General features: G+C 40.8%; 1 protein-coding gene across 5 annotated transcripts in view; it reads left to right on the top strand.

The window, feature by feature from the left end:
- The window catches only part of usp2 (ubiquitin specific peptidase 2), an 88,550-nt gene that overhangs the window by 5,002 nt on the left and 61,124 nt on the right, over window positions 1–22,424 (top strand). For 3 of the 5 annotated variants that reach the window (XM_062960783.1, XM_062960778.1, XM_062960780.1), the window contains exon 2: window positions 5,274–5,362. The gene's annotated coding sequence lies outside the window, so the exon portion shown is untranslated. Of the gene's footprint in view, window positions 1–5,273; window positions 5,410–16,032; window positions 16,230–22,424 lie in introns of those variants that run through there. The other 2 variants (XM_062960779.1, XM_062960782.1) reach the window with 2 other exon arrangements.

Genomic DNA, 22,424 nt, shown 5'->3' with positions numbered 1-22,424 from the left:
TGCAGTGTAAATGCACCTTTCGTGTGTGTATTCTTCATCTTCAGAGAGTAGAAGTATTATTATTATTATTATTACTATTACAGTAGAGTCTCACTTATCCAACACTCGCTTATCCAACGTTCTGGATTATCCAACGCATTTTTGTAGTCAATGTTTTCAATACATCATGATATTTTGGTGCTAAATTTGTAAATACAGCAATTACTACATAGCATTACTGTGTATTGAACTACTTTTTCTGTCAAATTTGTTGTATAACATGATGTTTTGGTGCTTAATTTGTAAAATCATAACCTAATCTGATTTTTAATAGGCTTCTCCTTCATCTCTCCTTATTATCCAACATATTCGCTTATCCAACGTTCTGCCGGCCCATTTATGTTGGATAAGTGAGACTCTACTGTAGTGTTATTATTGTTAGGAGTGACTTGAGAAACTGCAAGTCGCTTCTGGTGTGAGAGAATTGGCCATTGATGGGAGTCAAATTGGTCCTAAACTGCATTCATTCTGCAGTGTAAATGCACCTTTCGTGTGTGTATTCTTCATCTTCAGAGAGTAGAAGTATTATTATTATTATTATTATTATTATTATTATTATTATTAACTTGAGAAACTGCAAGTTGCTTCTGGTGTAAATGCACCTTTTGTGTGTGTATTCTTCATCTTCAGAGAGTAGAGGTATTATTATTATTATAATTGTTATTATTATTATTAACTTGAGAAACTGCAAGTCGCATCTGGTGTGAGAGAATTGTCCATCTATGGAAGTCAAATGGGTCCTAAACTGTATTCATTCTGCAGTGTAAATGCACCTTTCGTGTGTGTATTCTTCATCTTCAGAGATTCGAAGTATTATTATTATTATTATTATTATTATTATTATTATTATTAACTTGAGAAACTGCAAGTCTCTTCTGGTGTGAGAGAATTGGCCATCGATGGAAGTCAAATAGGTCCTAAACTGCATTCATTCTGCAGTGTAAATGCACCTTTCTTCATCTTCAGAGTGTATTATTATTATTATTATTATTATTATTATTATTATTATTATTATTATTATCTTGAGAAACTGCAAGTCGCTTCTGGTGTGAGAGAATTGGCCATCGATGGAAGTCAAATAGGTCCTAAACTGCATTCATTCTGCAGTGTAAATGCACCTTTCTTCATCTTCAGAGTGTAGAAGTATTATTATTATTATTATTATTAACTTGAGAAACTGCAAGTCTCTTCTGGTGTGAGAGAATTGGCCATCGATGGAAGTCAAATAGGTCCTAAACTGCATTCATTCTGCAGTGTAAATGCACCTTTCTTCATCTTCAGAGTGTAGAAGTATTATTATTATTATTATTATTATTATTATTATTATTAACTTGAGAAACTGCAAGTCGCTTCTGGTGTGAGAGAATTGGCCATCTATGGGAGTCAAATTGGTCCTAAACTGCATTCGTTCTGCAGTGTAAATGCACCTTTCGTGTGTGTATTCTTCATCTTCAGAGAGTAGAATTATTATTATTATTATTATTATTATTATTATTATTATTATTATTATTATTATCTTGAAAAACTGCAAGTCGCTTCTGGTGTAAATGGTGTGTGTATTCTTCATCTTCAATGAGTACAGGTATTATTATTATTATTATTATTATTATTGACACAACGACATTGTATGACACAGCAAACAAGATAAATATGCTGGATTTCATATCACAAAATCACAAGTCGAACACTTCCCAAATGTCTAGGACTGTGTGATGTATTTTCGGATGATGCGTGCAGATCCCAGTAAGGTGGCCTTTTGCAGTTGGCAGATCGTAATTTTGTCAATGTCTATTGTCTCCAAATGCCGGCTGAGATCTTTTGGCACGGCACCCAGTGTGCCCATCACCACTGGGACCACCTGCACTGGTTTCTGCCAGAGTCTTTGAAGTTCAATCTTGAGGTCCTGAGAGCGGCTGAGTTTTTCCTGTTGTTTTTCTTCAATGCGACTGTCACCTGGGATGGAAACATCAATGATCCAAACCTTGTTCTTTTCCACAACTGTGATGTCTGGTGTGTTGTGTTCCAGAACTTTGTCAGTCTGGATTCGGAAGTCCCACAGTATCTTTGCGTGTTCATTTTCCACAACCTTTGCATTATTATTATTATTATTATTATTATTATTATTATTATTATTGTCAGGAGTGACTTGAGAAACTGCAAGTCGCTTCTGGTATGAGAGAATTGGCCATTGATGGAAGTCAAATGGGTCCTAAACTGCATTCATTCTGCAGTGTAAATGCACCTTTCGTGTGTGTATTCTTCATCAATAGCGTTGATGTGATTTTCATTGCAGAATTGTTTGGACTATATGGAAATCCAGAGCCGTCCTTTGCTTGCTCTGCTTTACATCTCGGGATCTGTTGTTCCGAGTCCAACCTTGTTTTCCTACATTCCAATAATATGAGCAAGTCACACCGGGCGGCAATGGGAGCGGAGCATAATTCCTTATATTTGCAACGTTTGCTCTCTGGGTTTCTCAAGAGCTTGTCTGAACATCGCCACTGGGTCTCCCAGAAAAGTCAATCTAGAGTCTTGGAAAGCAGGCCATTTGTTGACGAAGGCTTTCATGGCCGGAATCACTGGGTTGCTGTGAGTTTTCCGGACTGCATGGACATGTTCCAGAAGCTGAACACGAGATGAGTCAGTTTATTTGCTGACGCAAACGGAGAAAGACTTGCCATGATGCAATGAAAGGATGCTTGGACTTAGGAAAGAGAAACTAAGTAGAATTAATTTACCTTGACATCACTTGAATTGCCATGGCTCAATGCTGTGGAATCCTGGGAAATGTAGTTTTACAAGGTCGTGAGCCTTCTCTGCCCAAGGGTGCCGGTGACTCACCAAACTACAAATCCCAGGATGCCATAACATTGAGCCATGGCAAGTGGTTTTCTTTATCGTACCAGAAGAAACTTATGGTGTGAGAGAATTGGCTGTCTACAGAGACGTTGCCCCAAGGGACATTGCCCAGATGTGTTACTAGGAGACTTCTCTCATGTCCCTGCAAGCTAGAGCTGACAGACGGGAGCTCACCCCGTCTCACGGATTCGAACCGGCAACCTTCAGGTCAGCCACCCAACCTTCAGGTCAGCAGTTTAGCCAGCACAAGGGTCGCACCACCACAGCTTCCTAAAGTGGTACCAAACTGCACTAATTCTGCAGTGTAGATGCACCCTCGGACTCGTCTAAACTGATTGAAAAGACTCAAGATGTTCCTTCTGATTTTACTTTGATCTCTCAGAAAGAACAAGAACAAAACTGGGAATTTTTCAATCACAATCTCACCTCTTTTGGCCCCTTCTATACTGGCCCTATATCAAGGATCTGATCCCAGATTATTTGCTTATCCCATATTATTTGACAGTGGGGACTCATATAATCCAATCAGATAACCAGGGATCAGATCCTGGAATGCAGCAGCTATGGGTAAATTTCAAAATAAAAATAGATACCAATAAAATTTCATTAATCGAGGCATCAGTAGGTTAAATGTTTTTGAATATTTACTGTATTTCAAAGAAAAACAATAAACTAGCTCTATAAGTGGAAAAGTAGGGGCAACAAAAACAATATGGTATCAACAATAACCTAACAACAACAACAACAACAACAACAACAGCAACAGTAAAAACTTCATTTGGATCCCACCCTATCTCCCCATGGGGACTCAGGCCAGCATCCAACATAGTAACAGGCAAACATTCAATGCCTATATAAACAATGCAAAGCTAGATATAGATCTATAATTATAGATACTAATTTCACATATGCATTTCCCCCGAAACATTTGCAAATCCCTCTGTGTGTGTGTGTGCATTTCCCCTACAATATTTGCAAGCTATATATATATATATATATATATATATATATATATATATATATATATATATATATATAAAAAGGGTAATGAAATTTCGGCCTAGGGCAAAACAACAAAACTACACATCTCAGAAACACTAAACTTGGCCGCACAACTCCTCATCCATGCCTCTACATTCATACAACAAAAAGCTCCAGCTACTCCAGAAAACGGCCAGGCTTTGAGACTGCAAAGCTATTCACTGCTATTCCACCTGGCCAACAAAGGATTCCCATAAGCCACAGCAACACGTGGGCGGGCAAAGCTTGTGTGTGTATATATATATATATATATATTCCTATATATCTAGACATGTCTATATATATTTGTGTGTTCATTCCTCCCTGTAATATTTGCAAGCCCTATATATAGGTAGATAAGAATATATTCATATCTACCCAGACATCTCTCTTTATATAGATATTTGGAGACTTGCAAACATATGAAGGTAAATTCATATATAAAAATTATGTATATGTATGGCTACAGATACACAGGTACATGGATCTATATGTATAAAGGATTTGCAAAGACCTGCAAACATATGCGGGGAAATTCATATATAAAATAGATACACATAGAAAGGTACATAGAGATGGCAAAAGCTTGCAAGGGGTTAATGCCTATATATCTGTAGGAGAGTTTAACAAATATTTCAGGGGAAAATGCTTTCATAAGATTAATGAATATATATTTTTCTTCTTCCTGACTTGCAAGAGTGTTTCTCTTTTCAAAACATTCCCTTGATTAAGAGCGAGGGAGGCTTTGCAAAAGAAAACACACTGATAAGGGAGGAGAAGAGAGAAATAGATCACATATTGCAAGCAATAGCCTGCAGGCTCGGTTGCCGGCCTTGACCTGATTATAAGCCGAGGGAGGCTTTTTCAGCTCATAAATAAGGGCTGAAAAACTCGGCTTATCTTCGAGTATATATTACTTCTTCTTTCCAACTCAAGCATAGCAGCGATCTACACTTCCCACGACCTCCCTTTGTGGTCTGTTCTAAAGATGTAGGTTGGTTCCTCGGTCCTTGTCCTTTCCTCCTCCTCTCCACAAACCAACAACGTGCCTCAATGTTCCCACCTGTGCAATGGGATTGCAAGGATTGCTCCACCTGGGTGGCATGCACTGAGCACACCGAACCCAACGCCTGCGGAAGGGCCTTTGAAGCTGCGAGGCCAGGTGTTGCAAAAATGCAAGCAGGCGTTGCTCGCTGGGACACCGAAAGAAAAAGAGAAAGAAAGGCGGCAAGTGGGAAGCCACGCCAAGGAAGTGGCAGGGATCGGCCTCCGGGCCTTGCGCTCCTTGCTCTGCTCTCACTTTGGCCACGGTTTCTTATACTATGCACCCACTTCTCTCTTCTTTCCTCCCGCAGCCCCAGGAACAGCCAGAATGGTATGATGCCACGTTGCTCCTAACACCCCCGGGAACGAAGCTCTCTCGTCGAGGTGGCAGTCACAGACGGTAAGCAAGCGGCTGCCGTTTCGTGGAGAGATTCCAGACCTTTCTAGGTGGGCAAGTATCCTAAAAGTACCCGATCCTGTCTGATCTTGGGTGCAAAGCAGGGTCAGCCCTGGTTAGTACTCTGCTGGGGACTGTCAACGAAGGTCTATGTACAAAGAAAATATGTCCAAATAGCATATAGTATTATGTTTACATAATTATCATTATTATTGTATGACACAGCAAACAAGATAGATATGCTGGATTTCGTATCACAAAATCACAAGTCGAACACTTCCCAAGTGTCTAGGACTGTGTGATGTATTTTCGGATGATGCGTGCAGATCCCAGTAGGGTGGCCTTTTGCAGTTGGCAGATCGTAATTTTGTCAATGTCTATTGTTTCCAAATGCCGGCTGAGATCTTTTGGCACGGCACCCAGTGTGCCCATCACCACCGGGACCACCTGCACTGGTTTCTGCCAGAGTCTCTGAAGTTCAATCTTGAGGTCCTGATAGCGGCTGAGTTTTTCCTGTTGTTTTTCGTCAATGCGACTGTCACCTGGGATGGCAACATCAATTATCCAAACCTTGTTCTTTTCCACAACTGTGATGTCTGGGGTGTTGTGTTCCAGAACTTTGTCAGTCTGGATTCGGAAGTCCCACAGTATCTTTGCGTGTTCATTTTCCACGATCTTTGCTGGTTTGTGATCCCACCAGTTCTTTGCTGCTGGGAGGTGGTACTTGAGGCATAAGTTCCAATGGATCATTTGGGCCACACAGTTGTGCCTCTGTTTGTAGTCTGTCTGTGCAATTTTCTTACAGCAGCTGAGGATATGATCCATGGTTTCGTCGGTTTCCTTGCACAGTCTGCATTTTGGGTCATCAGCTGATTTTTCGATCTTGGCCTGAATTGCCTTTGTTCTGATGTCTTGCTCCTGGGCTGCAAGGATCAGGCCTTCTGTCTCCTTCTTCAGGGTCCCATTCGTGAGCCAGAGCCAGGTCTTCTCCTTATCAGCTTTTCCTTCAATTTTGTCAAGGAACTTTCCATGCAATGTTTTGTTGTGCCAGCTGTCAGCTCTAGTTTGTAGTGCAGTTTTCTTGTACTGGTTTTTTGTCTGTTGTGTTTTGAGGAGTTTCTGATTTTTGACTTCAATCAAAGCAGGTTCTTCACTTTGCTTTCCATATTCTGCCAGGGCATGTTCTTCTTCTTTGACTGCTTGTTTGACTTGTAAGAGTCCTCTGCCCCCTGATCTTCGAGGCAGATATAGCCGGTCAACATCACTGCGAGGGTGCAGTGAATGATGAATGGTCATGAGTTTTCTTGTTTTTCTGTCCAAATTGTCCAGTTCCACCTGTGTCCAGTTTATAATGCCAGCAGTATATCTTATGACAGGTATGGCCCAGGTGTTTATGGCCTTGATGGTGTTGCCTCCATTGAGCTTGCTTTTGAGAATTTTTCTGACACTTTGTGTGTATTCTTTGCTGACCACAGTTTTCACATGTTCATGCTTGATGTTGTCCAGCTGTAATATGCCCAGATATTTATAGGCCTCTGGCTGGTGACACCTTATTGTTTGGCCATTGGGCATATTGATGCCCTCACTTTCAATGATTTTTCCCTTCTTCAATGCCACTGTCGAACATTTGTCCAAACCAAACTCCATGTTAATATCAGTGCTAAAAATTCGGACAGTGTTGGTCAGAGACTGGATTTCAGTTTGCGTTTTCCCATATAACTTCAAGTCATCCATGTACATCAAATGTGAAATTTTGTGAGAATTCTTAGATGTTTGGTAGCCGAGATTTGTTTTTTGTAAGATTGTTGACAGAGGGATCATGGCAATAATGAAAAGCAGAGGGGACAATGAGTCTCCCTGGAAAATTCCTCTTCTGATGTTGACAAGTCCATAGCTTTCATTTCCAACAAACAGTTCAGTTTTCCAGTGCTCCATCATGTTTTCAATGAAGGTGCCAACGTTTTTACTAATCCCGATGGCGTCCAGGCACTTGATGATCCAGCTGTGTGGGAGTGAGTCAAAGGCCTTTTTGTAGTCAATCCACGTCATGTGAAGATTAGCTTTTCGGCTCTTACAGTTCTCCAGAATCATTTTGTCAATCAATAACTGGTCTTTTGTGCCCCTGCTTTTCCGTTTGTTGCCTTTCTGTTCATCTGGCAAGATGTTTTTTTCTTCAAGATAGTCTTGAATTCTGTCAGCTATGATGCCAGTCAGTAGTTTAAACATAGTGGGCAGACACGTTATTGGCCTGTAGTTTCCTGGTGCTGCTCCTTTTGCTGGATCCTTTTGTATCAGGTATGTTCTTCCAGTTGTTAGCCATTCACTGATACTTCCTTTCTGCAGCATCTCATTGAATTGTTGGGCCATTTTTCCATGTAAACTAATCAGATGTTTGAGCCAAAATCCATGAAGTTGATCACTACCAGGCGATGTCCAGTTCTTGACTTTTTGCACTCGTCTGCTGATCATTTCAGTTGTTATTTCCATCAGTTCCATTTTGTTCTGTGAGAATTTTCCTTCAAACTCCTTTATCCACCCAGCGTTTTTGTTGTAGTTTTTATTATTTTCCCCAAGTTCTTTCCAGAACTTCGTTGTTGCAGTTTTTTCTGGCTTTATGGTTACTGTGTCTGTTGTTTGGTTCAGGCACTGGTAGAACCGTCTTTGGTCTGTTTGAAATATTATTATTATTATTATTATTATTATTATTATTATTATTATTATTATTAACATTGAGGCTGGGTGGCCATCTGTCAGGGGTGCTTTGCTTGTGCTTTCGGTGCACAAAGGCAAAAGGGGATTGGATTCAATGGCCCAAAGGGTCTCTTCCAACCCTCTTTTTATTATTATTGCTGTTATTATTATTATTAATAATTATATATATATATATATATATATATATATATATATATATATAATAAAAATAAATAATAATAATAATAATAATAATAATAATAATAATAATAATAATAATAATAATAATTGCTCGGTGGCCAACTATAGTCCGGCTCTCCAATGGTCCGAAGGATTGTGAACTGGCCCCCTGTTTAAAAAGTTTGGGGACCCCTGTTTCAGACCTTTCTAGGTGGGCAAGTATCCTAAAGGTACCTGATTCTCCCTGATATTGGGTGCAAAGTAGGTTCAACTCTGGTGAGTCCTCTGCTGGGGACTATCAATGAAGTCCAAGTGCTGTCAACTATGTTTCCAAGGTAAGAACTGGCCAAACCACCTCCGAGTATCCTTTGCAATCCTTACGAAATTTATGTCATTTCCGTAAATCAATTTAAGAGGGCACACACACACTCCTGGAAGCCAGTGTTGACTTCTATGGGGAGGCAAAACGCAAACATTGTCCCCTAAAATATACTGTATATACTTGAGTATAAGCCTAGTTTTTCAGCCCTTTTTTAGGACTGAAAAAAAACCCCTCCTCGGTTTATACTCGGGTTAGGGTCCTGGTCGGCTTATATTCAGGTCGGCTTATACTCAAGTATATATGGTATATTTATTATTTTTCTCTATGATTATTGTTATTGTTACATTTATTATTTTACTCTATTATTGTTGTTACTCTTACATTTATTTTGCTCTATATTTATTATTACAGTAGAGTCTCACTTATCCAAGCTAAACGGGCCGGCAGAAGCTTGGATAACCAAATATCTTGGATAATAAGGAGGGATTAAGGAAAAGCCTATTAAACATCAAATTAGGTTATGATTTTACAAATTAAGCACCAAAGCATCATGTTAGACAACAAATTTGACAGAAAAAGTAGTTCAATACGCAGTAATGTTATGTTGTAATTACTGTATTTATGAATTTAGCACCAAAATATCATGATATGTTGAAAAAATTGACTACAAAAATGGCTTGGATAATCCAGAATGTTGGATAAGTGAGACTCTACTGTATTAATACATTTATTATTTTACTCTATTTATTATTACATTTATTACATTTATTATCCCCTAGGCCACCGGAGGCTCCGGTGGCCTAGGGGATAAAAGCCTTGTGACTTGAAGGTTGGGTTGCTGACCTGAAGGCTGCCAGGTTCAAATCCCACCCGGGGAGAGTGCGGATGAGCTCCCTCTATCAGCTCCAGCTCCATGCGGGGACATGAGAGAAGCCTCCCACAAGGATGGTAAAACATCAAAACATCCAGGCGTCCCCTGGGCAACGTCCTTGCAGATGGCCAATTCTCTCAATTTTTTTTACTGCATTTATTATTATTATTATTATTATTATTATTATTATTATTACATTCATTATTTCACTCTATTATTATTAAAAGGACACATAAGCACATTTACATTGAAGAAGATGAAAATAATGATTTAATCAGAGTTGAAAAGTCATATCTTAAATTACAGTTTGATGTAAAGATCCAAAAACATTTAAACTACTGATGCCTCAATTAATGTAATTTTACTGGTATCTATTTTTATTTCTGAAATTTACCACCTTCGGCTTATACTGGAGTCAATGTTTTTTCAGTTTTTTTAGTGGTAAAATTAGGTGCCCTGGCTTATATTCGGGTCGGCTTATACTTGAGTATATACGGTACATTCAGCTCTCCAGATTTTCCAAATTTCAAACATTCCTGAGATGCTGAAAACTTCTAGAACTCCTGTATTCCCTTGTGTTCGAATTCCCTGGGCCACTTTGCCTGCAATCTTTGGGTGCGTAAATTCCCATTTCGAAACACTCAGCAATTTAAAGTCACTGCAATGCTAGAAATTTGGGTGTGAAGAAAAAAATTCATGGGAGGATCTGAATTTTTATTGGGGTGGCCAACACCCTTTCTTTGTCCCACTCTTGTAGCCGCATCCCTGCCCGGTGTTGTGCCATTGTGGTGCATTCTTTGTTGTTGTTTTGTTGTTGCTATGAGAGGTTCCATCAACATCATAGGAAGACCTCCTCCTCCTCCTCCTCCTCCTTGTATGACACAGCAAACAAGATAGATATGCTGGATTTCGTATCACAAAATCACAAGTCGAACACTTCCTAAGTGTCTAGGACTTTGTGATGTATTTTCGGATGATGCGTGCAGATCCCAGTTGGGTGGCCTTTTACAGTTGGCAGATCGTAATTTTGTCAATGTCTATGGTTTCCAAATGCCGGCTGAGATCTTTTGGCACGGAACCCAATGTGCCCATCACCACTGGGACCACCTGCACTGGTTTCTGCCAGAGTCTCTGAAGTTCAATCTTGAGGTCCTGATAGCGGCTGAGTTTTTCCTGTTGTTTTTCGTCAATGCGACTGTCACCTGGGATGGCGACATCAATGATCCAAACCTTTTTCTTTTCCACAACTGTGATGTCTGGTGTGTTGTGTTCCAGAACTTTGTCAGTCTGGATTCGGAAGTCCCACAGTATCTTTGCGTGCTCATTTTCCAATTCTTTTGCATGTTTGTGTTCCCACCAGTTCTTTACTGCTGGGAGGTGGTACTTGATGCATAAGTTCCAATGAATCATTTGGGCCACATAGTTGTGCCTCTGTTTGTAGTCAGTCTGTGTGATTTTCTTACAGCAGCTGAGGATATGATCAATGGTTTCGTCGGTTTCCTTGCAGAGTCTGCATTTTGGGTCAACAGCTGATTTTTCGATCTCGGCCTGAATTGCCTTTGTCCTGATGTCTTGCTCCTGGGCTGCAAGGATCAGGCCTTCTGTCTCCTTCTTCAGGGTCCCATTCGTGAGCCAGAGCCAGGTCTTCTCCTTATCAGCTTTTCCTTCAATTTTGTCAAGGAACTTTCCATGCAATGTTTTGTGGTACCAGCTGTCAGCTCTAGTTTGTAGTGCAGTTTTCTTGTACTGATTTTTTGTCTGCTGTGCTTTGAGGAGTTTCTGATTTTTGACTTCAATCAAAAATTGTTATTGTTTTGTATCTGATATTTCTGTGAGCTGCCTCAAGTCCCCTCCAGGGGAGATGGTGGCGGGATATAATAAATTATTATTATTATTATTATTATTATTATTATTATTATTATTATTATTTTATTATGACACAGCAAACAAGATAGATATGCTGGATTTCATATCACAAAATCCCAAATTGAACACTTCCCAAGTGTCTAGGACCGTGTGATGTATTTTCGGATGATGTGCGCAGATCCCAGCAGGGTGGCTTTTTGCAGATTATTATTATTATTATTATTATTATTATTATTATTATTATTATTATTATTATTATTATTAAAAATTAAGAAAGCTGTCTCATACAGTGTGGCAGCCCAGATAGTGGGTTGTAATATTCTTCCTGGGAGTTGTAGTTTGGGGAAGTACCATCATTTTTGGACCTTGTGATACTACAACTCCCAGGATTCCATAGCACTGAGCCATGGCAGTGGAAGTGGTGCCAAACTGCATTCATTCTACAGTGCAGATACATCTCTAGTGGAATGGAATCAGGGATGCATTTATACCCCACTTTACCTATTCTACCCATTTTGGGCACTGCTGTCAAAAGAGTGTTGCCATGCATGAGCCCCACCCCACAAGCACAAATCCTCGCACACTTCTGGGATCCCAGCACTAAAAAGAAACATATCGCTGGGATTACTTAGCCAATGACACAGCGGCATTCGGCTCTGAGGTGTCACCTGTGCTGCTCGTGCCAAATTCCATCCCGCTTAATTATATCCTGCCCGATTCTCCCGGCAAAACCTGTCCTCCCGCCGTCAGTCGGCCGGAGCGTGTTCCAGCCCAGAAGCAGCCGCCTCCGAGAGCCAGCATGGAAGATATGATTCTCTGGGATGAAACAGGTACCCGAATAAGCTCCGTCTCTGATTCTGTGACAGAACTTACCCATAGGATGGAGGAGGACCGTGGTGGTTTATGTCATGTTCTTTGGACTTGCTGGAGAGCCTAGAAATATGCATTCTAAAGGTTGCCATAGCAGGTTGTTTTGTGCTGTATGGTATATGCATGTGTTTTGGCTACACTGCAGTTGTTGGGACCTTCATATGGATATGGATCCCATCTGGTGGCTATACTATTTGAGATCTCAGAAAAAATTTCTAACTCTAACTCCCAGCATTCTCTGACCAAGCAGTTGGGGATCTTGAAAGTCTCCAAAAAGTCAATAGTTCTGATTCTACTGTAGATATATATTCCCTTCTTCTCCTTCAATTAGTTTTGGATGTTGTAGAAAACATCTGTAGGAGCTGCTATTGTCTGATGGCTTCCAAAGGTACATCTACACTGTAGAATTAATGCAATTTGACACCACTTCAATTGCCAGGCTTCAATACTGTCAAATACTGGGGTTTCTAGTTGGTGAGGTACGAGTTTTCTTTGATAGAGAAGGCTAATGATATTGTATAGCGACAGCTCCAATGGTTCTACAGCACTGAGCCATAGAGTTAAACTTCATCAGTTCTACAGTATAGATGAACCCCACGTCACTGAGATATTGAATCAATCCCAGGATTAAATCCAGACTTTAAAGGAGATGTCCAAAAATGCTGGGCCTATTTAGAAGGTTGGCTTCAGAACCATGGATAGCTCCTGTAAATGATAAATTCAGATCCGGAATGGATTCATTGCCCCGCTGACATGGAAGCTAGAGCCTTGTGGCAGAGCATCCACAGGTTGAGCCTCATGACAAAAGTAGTGTGGTATCATTTCAGATCTGAGTTGTATATTGAAGCTCTCAGCCTTGGTTGGTGTGGTCCTTGGACTGTGAAACCATAGAAATCATTGTTGCTGGGATGTTCTTTGACATTGTGCAGCAAAGGCTGGCCTGGGAATGTGTTGGATGGAATGATGGTTATCCATAGCTATAAGGGAAAGGAGAGCCAAATGCATTATCTTTACCTCATTGCAAGAAAGGCAAGAAAAACAGAATATATTCTTTTAAAACGATGCCTTATAATGTGGTTGTTGCACCTGCAGCTTGACTCCAATTTATAGCAACCGTGTCCTAGGGCAATGACGGGCAAGCTTTTGCGCTTGGTGTGTCAAAATTCACCAAAAAACCTAGCATGACTGGGGTGGTGTGTCACTTTGAGGAAAAAAAAAACACAATTTTGCAATATGTGTAGTTTAAATAACAAAAATATATAATTGTAATATATAACTGTATTTAATAAATCAAAAACTATTTACAGTAGAGTCTCGCTTATCCAACGTAAATGGGCCGGCAAAACGTTGGATAAGCGAATATGTTGGATAATAAGGAGGGATTAAGGAAAAGCCTATTAAACATCAAACTAGGTTATGATTTTACAAATTAAGCACCAAAACATCATGTTATACAACACATTTGACAGAAAAAGTAGTTCAATACGCAGTAATGCTATGTAGTAATTACTGTATTTACGAATTTGGCACCAAAATATCACAATATATTGAAAACATTGACTACAAAAATGCGTTGGATAAGCCAGAATGTTGGATAAGTGAGACTCTACTGTAATTGTAATATATACAGTGGAGTCTTACTTATCCAACATAAACGGGCCGGCAAAACGTTGGATAAGTGAATATGTTGGATAATAAGGAGGGATTAAGGAAAAGCCTATTAAACATCAAACTAGGTTATGATTTTACAAATTAAGCACCAAAACATCATGTTATACAACACATTTGACAGAAAAAGTAGTTCAATACGCAGTAATGCTATGTAGTAATTACTGTTTTTACGAATTTGGCACCAAAATATCACGATATATTGAAAACATTGACTACAAAAATGCGTTGGATAATCCAGAACGTTGGATAAGTGATACTCTACTGTAGCTGTATTTAAGAAATCCAAAACTATTTACTACCATTACTTCCATGTACAACAATCTATGGTACCTCTTGCAGTTTCCACGCTGATTTCTCTCTATTCTAGTTTCAATGTAGTCATGAATAATGAATAAAATAATAGTAATAATATGATAATATACTACAATAATAATAGAATGATATAATAATTATAAATAATATATATATAATAAATATATATAAATACATGTAATGTTCATAATTCCCATGGACTAAACAACAAAACCACTGGACCAAATCGCATCAAATTTGGCCACAAAAGACATAGTCATCCAATCAATCTGCATGCGGCAGCGTGTCAGCAAAAATGGCTAGGCGTGTCAGTGCTGATACGCGTGTCATAGGTTGGCCATCATTGTCCTAAGGTCTTCTCAAGGAATTATATTCCGAAGGATTTGCAAGACATCCCTTTTACGGTTGAGAAAGTATGCCTTGCTTAGGGTTTCCATGGCAGACTAATGAATATTCCAACCCTGGTCTCCATAAATCCATGACTCCAACTCACTACAATGGTTTGTTGGCTTCACGTCCACTCTGTAAGTGGGTGACCTTATCCAGTTTTCTCCTTGGAAAGATTTCACGAGAAGCTGTTTGTTTTCCATTGAAAGTGTGTGACCTGCTTAAGGTTTCCATGGCGGAGTGGAGGTTCGAACTCTGGTTTCCAGACTCATAATCCAAGGCTCAAGTCACAACATACAAGACAAATCGTCCAATACGATGAGCATACAAGACTACTGTAAAGAAGTGTGTTTTTATTTTGGTTTATAGATGTCATGTTTAATTGCGTTTTAAAAGTCATGTTTAACTATGTTTAAAATGATATTAGAGTCACCAATGCGTTGGGGATGGTAGCCAGCTCAGCATTCTGAGGCAGGTTGCCATAGTAACAAGGGTGGAGCCAATTGCCGTTTGGAGAAAAAGGAGGGAATGTTTTAAAAACAGTTCAGTCTGTGTTCTGTTGAAGCACAGGGAAGGCTGATTCTCAGTTGGAGAATCAGGGAGACTCAAATGTTTAATTTTGAGTCAATTTAAAATAAGTTTGGTGACTTATTTTAAGGTAGTCTGTAATCGGAGGAATTACAGGGAAGACTGATCCTCAGTGAAAGGATCAGGGGGGCTCAAATGTTTGATTTTGAGTCAAGTTTAAAATAGATATGGTGACTTATTTTAAGATAGTCTGTTTCCAGATAAGGAACAGATAGTCTGTGATTGAAATTCACAGGGTGACTGCAGTTTAAAGCAGTAGAGAAAGAAGTAACATTTTAAGGAGTTTGAAACACCTCATTCTAGCTTTGCAACTGTTAGTCTAAGTGCCTCTAAAGAGAAAGTTATTGTAACCATTAAGCTTGTGCCTGAATAAATGTGTTAGTGTTCTTTTAATCATCTCAGTCTCTGAAATCTATATTACCATCAAAAGTAAACAAGAAAGAAGAAAAATAAAGATTTAAAAGTCTCCTCTCTAAGTAGCTAGTGGCTATATCTTCCAATAGTGGTGGCAAGAGTTGACAATCCCCTTAACATCTGGTGGCCGCATTATAAACATCTTTACCTCTGGTGGCAGCTTTTAATAACTGGTGGCAGCGGATATAAAACATATAATAATACTATAAATATAATTAACCAATAGAAACTCCTCCACATCTTTGCAACTACCCTTACCCAGAGACTTCTGCATGTTTGCAAACCAGTGTGGCACACTCATGCCAGCGGCATACTTATGCCCGCACCTCTTTGTTCCTTCGGCGCATGCGGGTGGCCAGCTGGAGCACAGCCAGGGCAGCCAGCCAGGCCCACAACCTCGGCCGGCCATCCTGAACAGACTCTGGAAAAAGGCCGTTCCCTCAGCAACCAGAGACTCTTTCTGTCTCCTGGCCGTGTAAGCCGACCTGAAAATTAAAGGGGAGGAAGGCAGATGGGCCGGCATACTATAGTGGAACCCCATAGCAAAAAATAATACATATCCTTTGAGAGCGTCGAGCCTTTGATATTGTTGGGCATTTTTGAACACGGCACACCTCTGAGCCGACTGGAGATTCATTTTCCAAAGTGCTTGCGTTCGGTGAAGCTTCTTCGTCGCTGTGAAACTGAGCCAGGCTAAGGTAGGTTTGTCTTGGAACATTTCCCCTCCGTCTCCGTTTTATTCAAAGTTAAAATTTGGCATTATGGTATTTGATACAAGACTGAACTTTGGAAAGTTTGTGCCCTTTTTTTGGACTAGAACTCGCCAAATCCCAAGCAACTTGGCTGGGAGTGCTTGGAATGTTTTTTGCATCCTTTTGGACTAGAACTCCCCAAATCCCAAGCGACTTGGCTGGGAGTGCTTGGAATGCTTTTTGCATCCTTTTGGACTAGAACTCCCCAAATCCCAAGCAACTTGGCTGGGAGTGCTTGGAATGTTTTTTGCATCCTTTTGGACTAGAACTCCCCAAATCCCAAGCGACTTGGCTGGGAGTGCTTGGAATGCTTTTTGCAACCTTTTGGACTAGAACTCCCCAAATCCCAAGCAACTTGGCTGGGAGTGCTTGGAATGTTTTTTGCATCATTTTGGACTAGAACTCCCCAAATCCCAAGCGACTTGGCTGGGAGTGCTTGGAATGCTTTTTGCATCCTTTTGGACTAGAACTCCCCAAATCCCAAGCAACTTGGCTGGGAGTGCTTGGAATGTTTTTTGCATCATTTTGGACCAGAACTCCCCAAATCCCAAGCGACTTGGCTGGGAGTGCTTGGAATGCTTTTTGCATCCTTTTGGACTAGAACTCCCCAAATCCCAAGCGACTTGGCTGGGAGTGCTTGGAATGTTTTTTGCATCCTTTTGGACTAGAACTCCCCAAATCCCAAGCAACTTGGCTGGGAGTGCTTGGAATGCTTTTTGCATCCTTTTGGACTAGAACTCCCCAAATCCCAAGCGACTTGGCTGGCAGTGCTTGGAATGTTTTTTGCATCCTTTTGGACTAGAACTCCCCAAATCCCAAGCGACTTGGCTGGGAGTGCTTGGAATGCTTTTTGCATCCTTTTGGACTAGAACTCCCCAAATCCCAAGCAACTTGGCTGGGAGTGCTTGGAATGTTTTTTGCATCCTTTTGGACTAGAACTCCCCAAATCCCAAGCAACTTGGCTGGGAGTGCTTGGAATGTTTTTTGCATCCTTTTGGACTAGAACTCCCCAAATCCCAAGCAACTTGGCTGGGAGTGCTTGGAATGTTTTTTGCATCCTTTTGGACTAGAACTCCCCAAATCCCAAGCAACTTGGCTGGGAGTGCTTGGAATGTTTTTTGCATCCTTTTGGACTAGAACTCCCCAAATCCCAAGCGACTTGGTTGGGAGTGCTTGGAATGTTTTTTGCATCCTTTTGAACTAGAACTCCCCAAATCCCAAGCAACTTGGCTGGGAGTGCTTGGAATGTTTTTTGCATCCTTTTGGACTAGAACTCCCCAAATCCCAAGCGACTTGGTTGGGAGTGCTTGGAATGTTTTTTGCATCCTTTTGAACTAGAACTCCCCAAATCCCAAGCAACTTGACTGGGAGTGCTTGGAATGTTTTTTGCATCCTTTTGGACTAGAACTCCCCAAATCCCAAGCGACTTGGTTGGGAGTGCTTGGAATGCTTTTTGCATCCTTTTGGACTAGAACTCCCCAAATCCCAAGCGACTTGGTTGGGAGTGCTTGGAATGCTTTTTGCATCCTTTTGGACTAGAACTCCCCAAATCCCAAGCAACTTGGCTGGGAGTGCTTGGAACATTTTCTGCATCCTTTTGAACTAGAACTCCCCAAATCCCAAGCAACTCTCTCACGCTCAAAGAACGCTCCTCGGCCTCATTTCTAGCTGCGGCCAAAGAAGAGCCTTTTCTCATTTGCATCAACCTGGAGTCGACTTGTAGGTCTGAATTATTGATGGAGCGACCGCAAAGGCTCGGTTTGGTGTCGGCTGAGCAGCGCGGCGGAGAAAGGGCTGCTTAAAGGTTCCTCTAACTCTTTAAAAGAGTCAGTTACAACTAGACATGGGCAAAGTTGGGCCCTCCAGGTGTTTTGTACTCCAACTCCCACCATTCCTAACAGCCTCCAAATGTAGGAGTCAAACCATTGGATATATTGGCACCTAAAAGCCATGGCGCATCAGCATGGGTTCATTCCAACACTCATCTCCATGAAATGGAAACAAGGACCTGATGTTGGTAGAATTGTCACACCTTAGGGTTTGACTCATCTCCTCTAAAAGGGAAGAATCTCAGGGTGAGAGTGCCACCCTCAAATGCGTATCTTTGTGCATTTCTTTGAATTGCATACTTTTACAAACTGTCATAGATGCCTAATGCAGCATGCGGTTTGACATCACTGGGAGTGACGTATATCGTGACATCATTCTAGTAAGATCTTTTGGAGTAATGGTTTGTTTGGTGTGAAATGTTCATTCACTGTTAAAGCTAGTAGAGAAATGGTTAAACACATAAATCAGTGATGGCCAACCTATGACACGCGTGTCAGCACTGACATGCCTAGCCATTTTTGCTGACACGCTGCTGCATGCAGATTGATTGGATGACTATGTCTGCCCGGCCACGCGTTGCTGTGGCAAAGTATGGTGATATGGGAAATAAAGTATCTTATATTATCTGCTTAGAACTGGATTATATGAGGCCCCTTCTACACAGCTGTATAAAATGCACACTGGATTATAGGGCAGTGTGGAGTCAAGATAATCCAGTTCAAAGCAGATAATATAAGATTATAAATGGGTTATATAGCTGTGTGGAAGGGCCTTGAGTCTACACTGCCATATAATCCAGTGCACATTAGATAATCTGTGGAAGAGGCCTAAGTGAGGCCTAACTGTGCCTGTTCCCTGGGCTGAGTGGGTTGCTAGGAGACCAAGTGGGCAGAGATTAGCCCTCTAACTGGCAGCAATTGGATAAAAACAATTATTAATTTCCCTCTAAGTAGGACTTTATTTTTCTTTTCTTTTTGTTGTATCAACCTACAGGCGAGGATGATGGGTTGTGTTGTCAAATTTCGAGGTTGGGGGGGGCTGTAGTTTTGTTGTTTTGTGGGTTGCTGTGATGCCATCACTCATTTATATATAGATAGATATTTGTAGTATATTATCATATTATTACTATTATATTATTCATTATTCATGACTACATTGAAACTAGAATAGAGAGAAATCAGCGTGGAAACTGCAAGAGGTACCATAGATCGTTGTACATGGAAATAATGGTAGTAAATACTTTTTGATTTATTGAATACAGTTATATATTACAATTATATATTTTTGTTATTTAAACTACACATATTGCAAAATTATGGTTTTTTTTTCTTGAAGTGACACACCACCCAAGTTATGCCAGGTTTTTTGGTGAATTTTGACACACCAAGTGCAAAAGGTTGCCCATCATTGACACAGAGTAAGAGTTATTGCTAGAGTGACATTGTGTTAAGCAGCCGGACATCAATCGCTGGGAATGGAATGTGGGCATAGACAGTTTTACTGATAATTTTTCTCATGAGGATGAGATGCTCCAGCTGTGTGCTTTGTAAATAGTTGTAAATTACTGCAATAAAAGTTAAGAACCGCTGGGTTCGTCTGTCAGCTGTTTGTGGATTTATGTTTATGATCCTGCGGCTAAGCAGATTACTAGTTCGCTGAAGGAGATCTGGATAAGTCTCATTTAACTCTCTCACACACCAATAAGATCACCTGGGCTGACCATCTGTGATATCACTAGGTCTCAAGATTAGGATTTCAGGACCTATTCAGGCAACCATCCATGATATCTTCCATATGTTTCACATTTGACAGGAATGCAATGATTTGACCATTTCCTTCAGTCCCCGAATCCCTAGCATTGCAAAGAATGAGATCTAGAAAATTGTTCCTACCTATAACTCTTCTTTTTTTGCTATGTCTGCATTCCCTTGATCAATCGCCATTGCCTCTTTCCTTTGGATGCTTAAAGTTTTATATTATATCATACTAGCTGTGCCCGGCCACGCGTTGCTGTGGCAAAGTGGCGGTGGTATTGGTTAAAAATTGTTGTGTAATTTTTATTTGACGTTATGTGCAATTTTTTATTAATTTTATTGTAAGTTATATTTTTATTTATTATATTTTATTATTTTCTTGTGTTATTTTTAGTTATTTTCTGTTATTATAGTATTTTATTGTATTAATTTTTGGTGTTTTTTATTATTTTTTATTGGGTTGCTAGGAGACCAAGTTGGAGGAGCTTAGCCTTCTAACTGGCAGCAATTGGATAAAAGCAATTCTTCCTCTCCCTCTAATTAGGACTTTATTTTTCTTTTCTTTTTGTTGTATCAACCTAGAGGCGTGGATGAGGGGTTGTGCTGTCAATTTTCAAGGTTGGGGGGCCTTTAGTTTTGTTGTTTTGTGGGTCGCCGTGATGCCATCACTCTTTTATATATATAGATTGCCTATAGACATACGGTATGATGCTCAACATGGTATCATCATTTGAGCATTGGACTATAATGATGATGATGATTATGATGATGATAATAATAATAATATTTCATTTTAATATCCCACTCCCATCTCCCCAAGGGGACTCGGGGCGGTTCACATGGGGACAAGCCCGACATCAACATACGTTAAAATACAATCATAATTTAAACCAATATAAAACAATATAAACAGCATAGAATGGCATAAAAGATAAAAAAAACATTGGGTTTCAGTCCCCACACAGCCATTGACACACACTCTCTCAGCCTTGGAGGAAGTCAATGGCAAACTGCCTCTGAACAAAACTTACCTAGAAAACCAAACGATAGGTTACTGCTTAGGGTTGCTATAATTCAGAAATGACTTGAAGGCACGAAACAATATACAGCAAGTCCAGAAAGCAAGCTTGAAAAGAGAGAGAAATGACAGATGAAAATCTAGATGTGCTTCCACAGATGTTGCATTTAACCAGCTACTAAGCTCCGCACTAGGAACAAGCTGAGGATCAATCCCGACAAGACAGAGGCCCTCCTGGTCAGTCGCTCGTCGGATCGGGGTATTGGGTGGCAACCTGTGCTGGACGGGGTTGCACTCCCCCTGAAATCACAGGTCCGCAGTTTGGGGGTCCTCCTGGATTCAGCGTTGACGCTTGAGGCTCAGGTGTCGGCGGTGGCCGGGAGGGCTTTTGCACAACTCAAACTTGTGCGCCAACTGCGACCATACCTCGTGAAGTCTGACTTGACCACGGTGGTGCACGCCTTAGTTACCTCTAGACTGGACTACTGTAATGCGCTCTACGTGGGGCTTCCCTTGAAGACGGCCCGGAAACTACAATTGGTCCAACGCTCGGCGGCCAGATTAATAACGGGAGCGAGTTACAGGGAGAGATCTACTCCCTTGTTTAAGGAGCTCCACTGGCTGCTGTTCATTTTCCGGTCCCAATTCAAGGTGCAGACCATCATTTATAAAGCCCTAAACGGTTTGGGACCCGCCTACCTTCGTGACCGTATCTCCTACCATAAACCTGCCCGAGCCCTTCGATCATCAGGGGAGGCCCTCCTGTCTCCACTGCCTTTATCACAGGCCCGCCTTGTGGGAACAAGGGAGAGGGCCTTTTCTGCTGTGGCCCCCCGTTTATGGAACTCACTGCCCATTGAGATCAGGCAAGCCCCCACTCTTTTAGCCTTTAGGAAAGATTTAAAAACATGGCTCTTCCGGTGTGCTTTCGGAGAGTAATTGTATATACCTCCTTTGTTTCTCCCCCCAACATCTATTCTGTAGACCCTGTTCCCCATGGTTTTATTCTTATTTCTTCTTACCCCGAGTTTTTAACTTTGTGTCCATGCGGCCCGCCCTTGTTATGTTATGCTACGTTTTGCTTTATTTTGTTCTGTACTGTGTAGTGTTATTCTTGTATTGTTTAATTGTATTTTGATATGTTGTTTTTATATTTTGTTTATTGTATTGTCTTGGGCATGGCCCCATGTGAGCCGCCCCGAGTCCCCGTTGGGGAGATGGCGGTGGGGTATAAATAAAGTTTTATTATTATTATTATTACTAACCAGTTGGGCTGAGCTGTGGCGCAGCTGGTTAGTAGCCAGCTGCAATAAATCACTACTGACCAAGAGGTCATGAGTTTGAAACCAGCCTGGGTCGGATTGAGCACCTGACCATTAAATAGCCTAGCTCGTTGTTGACCTAAGCAACCCGAAAGACAGTTTCATCTGTCAAGTAGGAAGCTTAAGGTAGAGGTTTCCCCTGATGTTAAGTCCAGTCGTGATCGACTCTGGGGGTTGGTGTTCATCTCCATTTCTAAGCTGAAGAGCCGGCGTTGTC

Source organism: Anolis carolinensis, unplaced genomic scaffold (genome assembly GCF_035594765.1).
Source record: "Anolis carolinensis isolate JA03-04 unplaced genomic scaffold, rAnoCar3.1.pri scaffold_8, whole genome shotgun sequence".
NCBI lineage: Eukaryota > Metazoa > Chordata > Lepidosauria > Squamata > Dactyloidae > Anolis > Anolis carolinensis.
Note: the sequence above shows the minus strand (reverse complement) of the source record. Positions and strands in the feature narration are given on the sequence as shown.